The sequence below is a fragment of the Parasteatoda tepidariorum genome, chromosome 4 (genome assembly GCF_043381705.1).
Source record: "Parasteatoda tepidariorum isolate YZ-2023 chromosome 4, CAS_Ptep_4.0, whole genome shotgun sequence".
In the NCBI taxonomy this organism is placed as follows: domain Eukaryota; kingdom Metazoa; phylum Arthropoda; class Arachnida; order Araneae; family Theridiidae; genus Parasteatoda; species Parasteatoda tepidariorum.
Window position 1 is genome coordinate 61,390,029 of NC_092207.1, and position 10,603 is coordinate 61,400,631.

At 28.6% G+C, this 10,603-nt stretch overlaps 1 protein-coding gene across 2 annotated transcripts in view; it reads left to right on the top strand.

Annotated features, from left to right (window-relative positions):
- The first annotated feature begins 4,670 nt into the window (after positions 1–4,670).
- Positions 4,671–10,603, top strand: part of LOC107437193 (SEC14-like protein 2) — a 37,801-nt gene continuing 31,868 nt past the window's right edge. Inside the window, exon 1 of one of the 2 annotated variants that reach the window (XM_016049110.4) lies at positions 4,671–4,948. The gene's annotated coding sequence lies outside the window, so the exon portion shown is untranslated. Of the gene's footprint in view, positions 4,949–8,563; positions 8,646–10,603 lie in introns of those variants that run through there. The other variant, XM_016049109.4, reaches the window with a different exon arrangement.

Below are 10,603 nucleotides of genomic sequence, written 5' to 3' on the forward strand. Positions count from 1 at the left end.
TATCAGATGAAGATATGAAAAAAAGTACTTAGGGAAATTATCTTACATTGAAGAGCCAAAAAAACTGGTATACCTGTCTAATATCGTGTAGGGCCCCCGCGACCACGCAGAAGTGCCGCAACACGACGTGGCATGGATTCGATCAATGTGTGAAGTAGTGCTGGAGATAATTGACACCATGAATCCTGCAGGGCTGTCCATAAACCAGTGGGAGTAAGAGGGGGTGGGGATATCTTCTGAACATCACGTTGCAAGGCATCCCAAATATCCCAGCGATGTCGTAGATTTGATGTTTTACCGGATTTCCGATACTCACGGTATACTCGTGAAATGGTCGTACGTGAAAATCCAAATTTCATTGCTATCTCGGAGATGCTATGTCCCATCTCCCGTGCGCCGACTATAACACCACGTTCAAATTCACTTAAATCTGTATAACCTGTCATTGTAGCAGCAGTAACCGATCTGAGAACTGTGCTAGACACTCGTTGTCTTATATACGCGTTGCCGATCGCTGCGCTGTACTTTGATTGGCTCCATACCCCTTTATTTGCATACTCATGGGTGTACCAGTTTTTTTGGCTTTTCATTGTATATTGATATGCAATTACCTGATTGTTGAGTTGCGAATTTACGCAATTTAGCTTACACCTGCAGAAATTCTACTACCGAAAGTTGAAATAACTTCTATAAATATTGCCCCCTACCGTGGAGAACATGAAGCACGACCGGGAATATGGAGAACATAAATAAAAGAAAAATATTTTACTTATGCATGCATTGGCATGACAATGTCCGTTAATCTGAGCTTATGAGCAATGTGATTCGCGTTATGATGCCTTATTAAACTACTTTTTTTTCTATGTATGGAAAAGATTTGTTAATCATTTATTTAAATGACGCAGAAAATATCACATTTTAGGGTAGTTTGAAAGGGGGCTCTGTCAACTTTTGATATAAGTCCAAAAATTATAAGAGAAATTGAAAAAACAATTGATTTTTTTTTTTTTTTTTTTTTTTTTTTTTTTTTTTTTTTTTTTTTTTTTTTTTTTTTTTTNAAATACATGTTTCCTGAGTTATTTTTTGTTGTTGGTTTTCTTTAAAAAATCAAAAAACTAATGAAATTTAACATTGCAATAATTGCACATATTTTTTAAGAACCTTTGTAAAAAAAGTAGAAATAAAAAAGTAAGAGGTCGCAAATTAATATTCAAGCTAGGAAAGAACAGCAATTGAATTGGCAAATCGTTATCGAATAGATAAAATAATTTAAAAAATAAAACACTTTCAAAATTTTGAAAACAAATTTCGTATGGTTTTGCATGAAAAAGTAAGGAATAAAATTTAATCTGCAACTTACAATAATCGAGCTTATATAGCCACAGTTAATTTTCCAAGTATTATTTTCATTTTATATAAAGTTTTTTTTAAAATGTTTTGAAAACTTCCTTATGAAATGTTTAAAGAAAGCAGATAAAATTTCTGTGACTTATTTGAATTCTTATTGTTATTCAAAAACCATCGACTCTTCATATTTCTACTTTAAAAATTTTATAAGAAAGTCTTGCAGCGAATTTTAAGACAAACTAGATATAAAATGAACATGATACTTGGAAAATTAACTGAGATTATATTAACTCTATGCTTATAAGTTGCACGCAAAATTTCATTTTTTATTTTTTCTTGCAGAACCAATATATTTCATTTCATTCTTTTTCGTGTTAGGATTCGTAAAGTCTAAAAAAAAGTGTGCTTTATTTTTTTCCAATATTTTCTCTCATTTGGAAATTTGATGCGAATAGAAAACCTCGATTTAGGATCAGATGTGTTGCGTATAACTAGCGAGAATTTATAATAAATCCAATTATCTACCTTGATAGTTATTTGTAGTTTGTTTGTATATAATCGGAATGCAAATTAGTTCTGACTTTAATTTTGGATCGCGTTTTTTCATATTCGAAGATATCAGATGAAGATATGAAAAAAGTACTTTGGGAAATTATTCTATATTGATATGCAATTACCTGACTGTTGAGTTGCGGATTTACGCTATTTAGCATACACCAGCAGAAATTCTTCTACCGGAAGTTGAAATAACTCTATAAATATTGCCCCCTGCCGTGGAGAACATGAAGCATGGCCGGGAATAAAGAGAACATAAATAGATGAAAAATATTATACTTATGCATGCATCGGCATGATTATATTTGTTAATCTTGAGCTTAGAGCAATGTGATTTGCATTATGTAGCCTTATTAAATTACTTTTTTTTCTATTTGTTAATCATTGATTTAAATGACGTAGAAAATATCACATTTTTGGGTAGTTTGAAACTCTGTCAAATTTCGATAAAAGTAAAAAATTTACAAGAGAAATTGAAAAACAATTTATTTTTATTTTTCTTTTACATCTAAATAGAATTTTTTCTTCATGAAACTTTAATGCAAATATTTTTGAAATATTTCAAATTAAAAAATTCAAACCACTTTAGCTGGCATATATTTTGAAAATTTTTTTTAGAAATATTTTAAAATTTACAAAAAAGCAATTTAAAGAAGTACATTAAAAATATGAGTGCTCCAAATTTCATACAATCATACTACTTAGCAATATAAAGTAATTTTACAAATGATGTTTTGTAACTTCCGTTTTAATAGAGAAAAATAATTTTGTGCTGGTGTCACGTAAAGCGGAATGAGTTAGACTATATTTTAAAACAATAAAATAAAAAGTGAATTTATCTTGAGGGTCAATGCCGCCCCTAGGAGGGAACTAACGTGGAAAAAGCGATAATGCTTTTTAGCAAAAAAATGTTTTTATATAAAGTACGGTACATTCATCTTAACACGTTTAATAGGATCTCTCAAAATTTGTAAAATTTATTATTTCCTAGTGGCGGTGTTTTTATAGTGCCATAATGAGGGAATATTTTGATCAACGGGCCAAATCAAACAATTTCAATTGAATTACTTGGTATTATTTTTTCAAATCTCTAGTGCAAACAATTTCACTAAAGAAAAAGAGATTTGAGTGTAGAATAGGGTGCCCATTTGATTGGGCACTGTACCTTGGAGTTTTACTTAAAATAAAATCTTAGGTTTTTCTATTATTTTTATCTGCATTTCTTATTACGTGAAAATCTTACTTTTAGTAATTTTCAATGTTTTATGTAAGAACATTAAAAAAAATCGCCAAAATAAGAGGGACACACTATTTTAAACGTTTACCCAAAAAGAAAAGTAATATGTTTAGCATATTTTAATTAAACGTGCATATTAAATTGCTACAGCACTAATAGGTATAACGTAAATTTACAAATTAGAATTTTCTGACCCTTCTTTTATTGAGCAAAACATGATATTATTAAAAAAGAATGCATTACCACTGAACTATTCAATAGTATAAAGGAATATAGAGTTACCTGAAAAGTATGAGTTTGTAAATAACGAATGCAGTTCGTAAATTCTACATGAATGCTCTGAAATCAATCCGGATAATTATTACTTTTTTAATGGTAACATTTATTAAGTAAATAAAGGAAGGTTACCTCAAAATCAAAATAATTATAATCGATTTACGTCGCAAATTGAAATCAACTTTACATTGTATAATTTTTTTTGCTTTTGCTTACCTTTCGTAAAAAAAGTTCTTGCAAGTAATATATTATATGATGTTTATTAAAATTGCGTCACAAGCCAAAATCACAAATTTTATTTCTAATGTGGCACAGGGAATGAAAATGCGTTTTAAGGGCTGAGATTCCGATATTTTTCTTCACAAAAAGTAGGCCGGTTTCCATATTTATTATATTCTTTAGTCTACATACTATCTATATAAGCTATTAAATTTATTAAGCTCTTTTATGATGCTGTCAACACAACTGTACAGCTGAAACGAGGGACATCTCCGAAGTCAAAAGTTTCATTTTAATACTTAGTGTAACAGTCAAGAGCGGAGTTACACCTTCTCTATACAGGGCACAAATATCACGAGCAGCTTTTGTGGCCTCTGAACTGTGATTGAGAAGGAGGTGTCAAAAATGCTCTTTTTTCTCAATTGGATATTCCATTTTAATGATTTAAAAATAAACATGAATAAACGCGAGAAAAAAAAAACGAATGAAACAAGACATAGATTTTAGTAGAACAAAACATCCTCTTTCGAATTAAATCATTATTAAAAAAAGCATGTAAATTGCATTCGGATTGTTAAAACTAAAGGGAAAAAAATGGCGGAAACTTTGTTGGTAACCCATTATATTGATTTTCTGCACAATGACAGTGTTTCGCTTTTTTAGTAAATTTTAACTTATTTTTAAAATGCAAATTTGCTTTTCATTACTATAGACGAATACACAGGTCATAATTGCCCTGGAAAAGAAACGAAGCAGTTTAATTTCGAAAAATAAATTATGTTCTTTATTTTTTTTTCTTTAAAAGAAAACAAAATTATTTTTCTTAATTTATTTAGCTACTTATCTTTTCCCCTTTGTTAAACCACTGATTGTAGTGTCCGATAAATGTTTGAATGATGTTCTCACAATATGTAATTACATATTACTCCAGTTTAAATAACATTGTGATATATACTTAGTGAGCAAAATTGCTGTTTTACGACTGTTCCTATTTTGGCGCCGAACTTATTTTTGGGAGTTTTTTCTTTCTTCTACTTCAACCAAGCGAGTCCAGTAATTTTACGAGTCTTTTCAACGTTTTTGGGAAAGATAATTTCATCTGTAATGAACGATACAACACAAGCGTGCCACTAATTTTTGAAAACAATGACATGGTCGTAGTAACTGTGAAAGAAAAGAAAACCCTTTAACTGTTATCTGCACTATAACTACACTCTCAGTAGTCTCAGGAAAATTTTTCTGATAAGTTGTTTTCGAGAATGTCTCTAAAAAGGAAGTAATATGCACCTGTCTTCTTCTGAATATCTTAAAAAGGTAAGTTTACATCCATTATTTTCTCTTCTGAAAGTATGTAATATTTCATTTTCAATAAATTTTTTTTATCGCCATCGAGTGTTTCTGTTTGCACTATGCAATTGTCAATATTCGTTATATGCCAACATTGCCAAAATTTTAAAATCCACACTTGTATGAACGATAATCTTATTATTTATTATTTATTTATTTGCTTATTTATTACTGATTTATTTATTATTTATTCTGAGCCGAGAGCAGAATTCGAATCGACCAGCCAACGCTGAGATCAAACCTAAATGCGAGCGCTCTATCATGTGAGCCACCGCTGCTCTCACGTTGATTACTGAGTTTATCTGACATAAGGAAGAAAAATAATTAAATATCTAAAAACCTGAAACAAACGTTTTTGATTAATGAGAGCTATACGCTCATAGACATTCCTGACGCTATCTTTAAAATTGTCTGCGATTTTATTTACGTAAATGCGCTAGCTCTAAACTCATGAGAAAATTTCATTTTGCCCATTGGCAAAATGGGTGCTGTTTTAGGTTTGATGACGTGCACACGTTATTTGGACGTCATCACACTTTTCAATTGCGTTCAAGAGTAATAATAAACAGTGCGCAAGCATCGTCATTGCATGCGTTGCTATGACGAGAGCTGCTGTTTGATGATTATTTTAGAATTCTTTTTTTCACTTTTAGTTTTGTTACGCATTAAGTTGGTGAGTTTATTTTTGAGATATGGGACCAGAGAGATCCCATACTTCTTGAGTTATGAATAAAAGAGAATTTCATCATTTGAACGATATTTTTTTGTTTTTAATGTTTTAATTAAGAATCAGAAATTCTAACCTGCAGTTCAAACTGGATAGTTTTCAATACTAATTCAGGCGAATATCCCAAATAAATATGGTCCCAAACTGATTGACACGGTCCCAAAGGTTACAGTTGTTTTGAATACTGATAAATATGAATACTGTAGATGAAAGAGAGTTTTCTGATGTCCTAAGAAACGTATATTGGTTGGAATTGAAAACTAATTCAGCACATTGGACGACACGAGAACAAACATCAGTAGATGAAATTTTTGCAAGGCATTACTTGAAATGTTGTGGCGCTTATGAGAGTATTCTCAGCTACTATGTTCCTTTATACGGTAGAATGTAAAAAAAAAAGAAATTTAAAAAAAAATTAGACAACAACCATTTTGCCAATGGGTAACCAGTGATAACAATTTTTTATAATTACTTTTTTATTTTTCTAAAATTTCTTTTTCAGTATTTTAACGTGAATAAAGTGCTCCTTATCCAAAAATTATTTTAATTTTTTTTTATTTAAAATTCACTGTTAATGTATTACTATAGCTGTATATTGAAGATACTTTATAGTAATTTTAAATTATCTCTCAGAACAATTAATAGTTTCATTACATTCGAAAGTGTGTTACAGATAACGACCTTTAACCTCAAAGAACACCATGCTTAAAGGTATCGGATGATTGTCCTTAACAAAAAAAAGAAGAAAAAAAAGAATACATTAGTGTAGGGAATAATGGGCAAGCGTTTATAAGACAAAACCCCTTAGTAATAAAACAGAGACGGAAATATCAGGCAAGCATATTTTAGGTAATAGCCATTAATCTTAAAGGATCAAAGTACCTTTAGGATAATTTGCTTTGAACAAAAGAAGAACAAATGATTTTTAGTTGCTTTACATGCATACTTAATTTAAAATCACTAAATATTTTCAAAAATTGTAAATATTACTCAGTTTTTTCCAAAAAAATTGAAAAAAAAATTAAAAATGTCCCAATTTTTAAAATTAAGGCTTTTTTTATTTCGGCATATTTTTCTTTTAATTTTTCTTCTGAACAATTTAATTAAAATTTTTGATCATCTGGATAGATCAAATTTTTGGAATCAGGGGCTAAAATTGTCATTTTCACCCACTGTTCTAATTTAGTCCTCAGTAGCAATGTTCGAATTTGCCCCAAAATATTCTGGAGTTATAAAAGAGACAGTCAGACACAAACTCTTAATTTTATCATTATAGATTGTAGAAATAATTTTGATGAATCTTATGCGTATTACATCTTACTGTAATTATAAATTTTTGTTTTATCGAATACTAAAAATGGTGATAAATATTTTACGCCAAGTTGTGTAAAACAACATTATTCGTGCACCAAGAACTACTTTTGTGTTTGGTGCAGTGAAACAACAAGAACCAAAAGTTATCTGTTGTGTTTCACTCTAAGGTAGTTCTCATCATTTTTGGTGAAAATGTGTTTCAAATTTTTTACATCATTGATTTAAAAAAAACTAAACCAAAAGGTACGAAAATACAAAAAAAAAGCCAAAAAATGAAATAAAGGTAGTTTAAAAAAAGTCATCTTGAATCAATGAGAAACGTATTTCTCGTTGATATCTGTTGAGAAAATACATCTCTCTCTCCTGTGTTATTTAAGCTAAAATCTTGCTCAAAATTATTATGTTACCTGAGTAAATTTATAAGCGTAAATGGAACAAAAGTTGAGTTCGATCGTTTACACACAACAACTGTGCGTTTTTAACCTTTTCATTTATGCCCAACTTACAGCTCAGTTTGTTTCTAATTTTTGTTGCCAAGACGTGAAAAGAAATTTCAAAGGTTTGTGGGACGATAATCGTATCGATAAGACGTAAATGTTACTTTTTGATATATTAATTGTGAGATTCGTATTGTAATTTTATTTTTAACTTCTTAATAAAATTATCTTCTATTGTGACCAATTGTTATCATTAAAAGTGTTAAACTTTGCCTACATTACTTTTTCATACTAAATCTGATATTTATAAAGAAAATTAAATGATACTTATAATTAATTAATGTAAATTATTAAAATCAAAAGAAATTTAATAAACTAAAAATTTTGTGAACGTTACTTTTTATAATTCAAAAACTTTTATCTTATAAATGAAACATTGTGAGATTATAATAAAATTATAAATAATTATTATGATAAAAATTAAATAATTATTATAATAAAAATGTCACTAGTTACCTGCAAAAATAAGTTTATTATTTATTACTTTATGATATGAAATATTTCAGTAAAATATGCTACAGCTTCCTTGAACTTTGGCTTTCCTTGAGGCTTTCCTTTCTCTGTTTGTAAGCATTATTTTGTCTAACGGATATAAGTGTAATGATGGAGAGAATTTAGTGACCTATTTCTTTTTTTTTATTTTTAAACTTAAGTCCGGATATGAGGGGAAAAATTAATCTTTTTAAACGATTTTTATATCATTTAATACTCTTAGAAATTATTTTATTTTCTTAGAGTACTCTTTGTAAGTATACAAAACCGGTTTTGTTGCTTAGTAGTAGTTTTAAGAACTGGAAAATAATTAGGTATAGTTAGTATTATCATGACTAGCCTTATTACGGTCATTATAAGACATCGGCAATGATCGGCAATAATTACCGATTGGCCTAAATTGCCAATTATATAACAATGAAATTCGTGACAAAGGCTGGTAAACAAAGACGGCTGAGTTCCATCCACTTTTAAAGCGTACTCTTTATTTTGAAATACGTTAAAGGAAAAAATACATACAAGGATTTTTTACATACAAGGACAAAGGAGGATTCTAAAGTTGAAATCTGGAATAAAAATACGTAGTCGAGTTCATTTTCCAAACTAGTAAAGTTGATGCTGTGATGCATCAGAAGTAAGTTTTTTAAAAATAATTTTATCAATTATTTCTGCATTAATAATGTTTCAAAATTAATAAATTTCGTGAATATTTACATTAATTTACAATTGAACAATTATTTCATAAGTTTTTTAAATTTAACAATTTTTACTCTTTTCATTTTTATTCTCCAGTTTTAGTTTAGGCATATTTACCTCCTTCAAGGTTTGTGTTTTTACAATTGACAAAGGAAAATATTTTAATTGTGTTTAAGAATTTCTTTACGAATATTATTTTTTAATACGTTAAACTACTATGACAACTTTACTACATTATATATTACATCTAAATCTTTACTGAAATTCGTGCTAAATAAGACGTCACATTTTATAACTAGGTGTAATATATTATGAGATGATAATGGCTAAACAACAGCATTAAATCAGTTATTTACACTGTGAGAATAACTTCAGATATTTGCAAAGTAATTTTTGAAAATCTTTTCGAATATTAAATTTCTCTAGTACAAATTTTAAAATATTATTTTTGTAACGTTTAAGACTTTACTTAGTTTTAATTTAGTTTTTCAAATTGATTTGTGTATTTTTTTCCAATTTCTTTTAATCTATATATTTGTTTGAAAATAAATTACATTTTCCGTAGCTGTAAAGTTATGGTAGTATGACAAATGATTAAATATTTTTTATCAGAAATATCTTGAAGATGGTAAATATTTTCGTAATCAGGAGGAGATTTTAGTGATCTGCGCAGCACTGAGTTTGTTAACAAATAAACAGAACATTTCTTTTTAAAAAATAAGATCTTTTATAATACCATCCATTCTCCTCTATATTATTGCATATAAACATTATATTCTATATTCTTAGATCTAAGCATTCTCTTTCTGTACAATAAAGGCATTTTATCTCCCAATTCATTCTCTTCTGTATACTAATATATATATGGGTGATTCTCACGAAATATGATAATTCATTGTCCCTTGCTCCAAGATCTAATACTATAATACTAAAAGAACTTTTTTTTAAAAAAAATAATAAATTGCATTGCTGTTAGCAATTTGAAATGACTTTGCACTAGCATTGACTGTTTTGTATAGTTAAAAAATTTAATTGAACTTCAAAATGTCATTTTCCTGCCATGTCTCAAGCAATGTTTCCAATAATAACTAGCTTCAAAACTTCCCATAAATTTTTCAATATCTAATTTTTTTTATCTCAACCGGTGTAAGCATTTCTAGAATATACGCAGAGGGTATTATTTACAAAAACTTCGTTTAAAATAATTTTTTTTTGTCAATAGTTTGTTTGTCCCAAGAAAATCTGTCATTTTCCTGGCTGCTTTTATTTAGTGGTTTATAACCAAAATAGGTAGAGCCAGCAATCAATATCTTATGTTAATATATAGATTTGATACCCTCCTATATGGACATGTCTTGTTGTATGAATAAAGAACCAATTTTCTGGTTCAAAATCTATTTCAAAAAATTTTTCAAGATGAGTAGGTTTTTGTGTTGTCATTTTACTGGCTTCTTGAAATCATTAATAACATAAACAACATAGATTTATATGAGTTATTTTAAGAAATCCTGTTGTTTTCTGCAGAATGTAAACGTCTTAGGCTAAAATATTAAATTAAAGTCAAGTTATATGCTATAAAATGGCGAATTTGTCATTATCCTGGCAGTCATTTTCCTAGCTTATGAATTACAGGACATTGAAGTGTTGCCAGAAATTTTTTTCACTGCTAATACTGTAATGAGGAAAAGCAAATATTAACATAATACCAAGTTTATGTATGATGGTTGGTTGGATTTAATCAAAGTTATTTATTTATTTAATGAATGATTATAATACACAATTTTATTCTGTATATATCAGCTACAACAAAAAAATTGATTCTTTCTACAGTGGATAAAAAGAATTAATTTAAGCAATTTATGGTCCATCTAACACAAAGGCTTATACATATATATA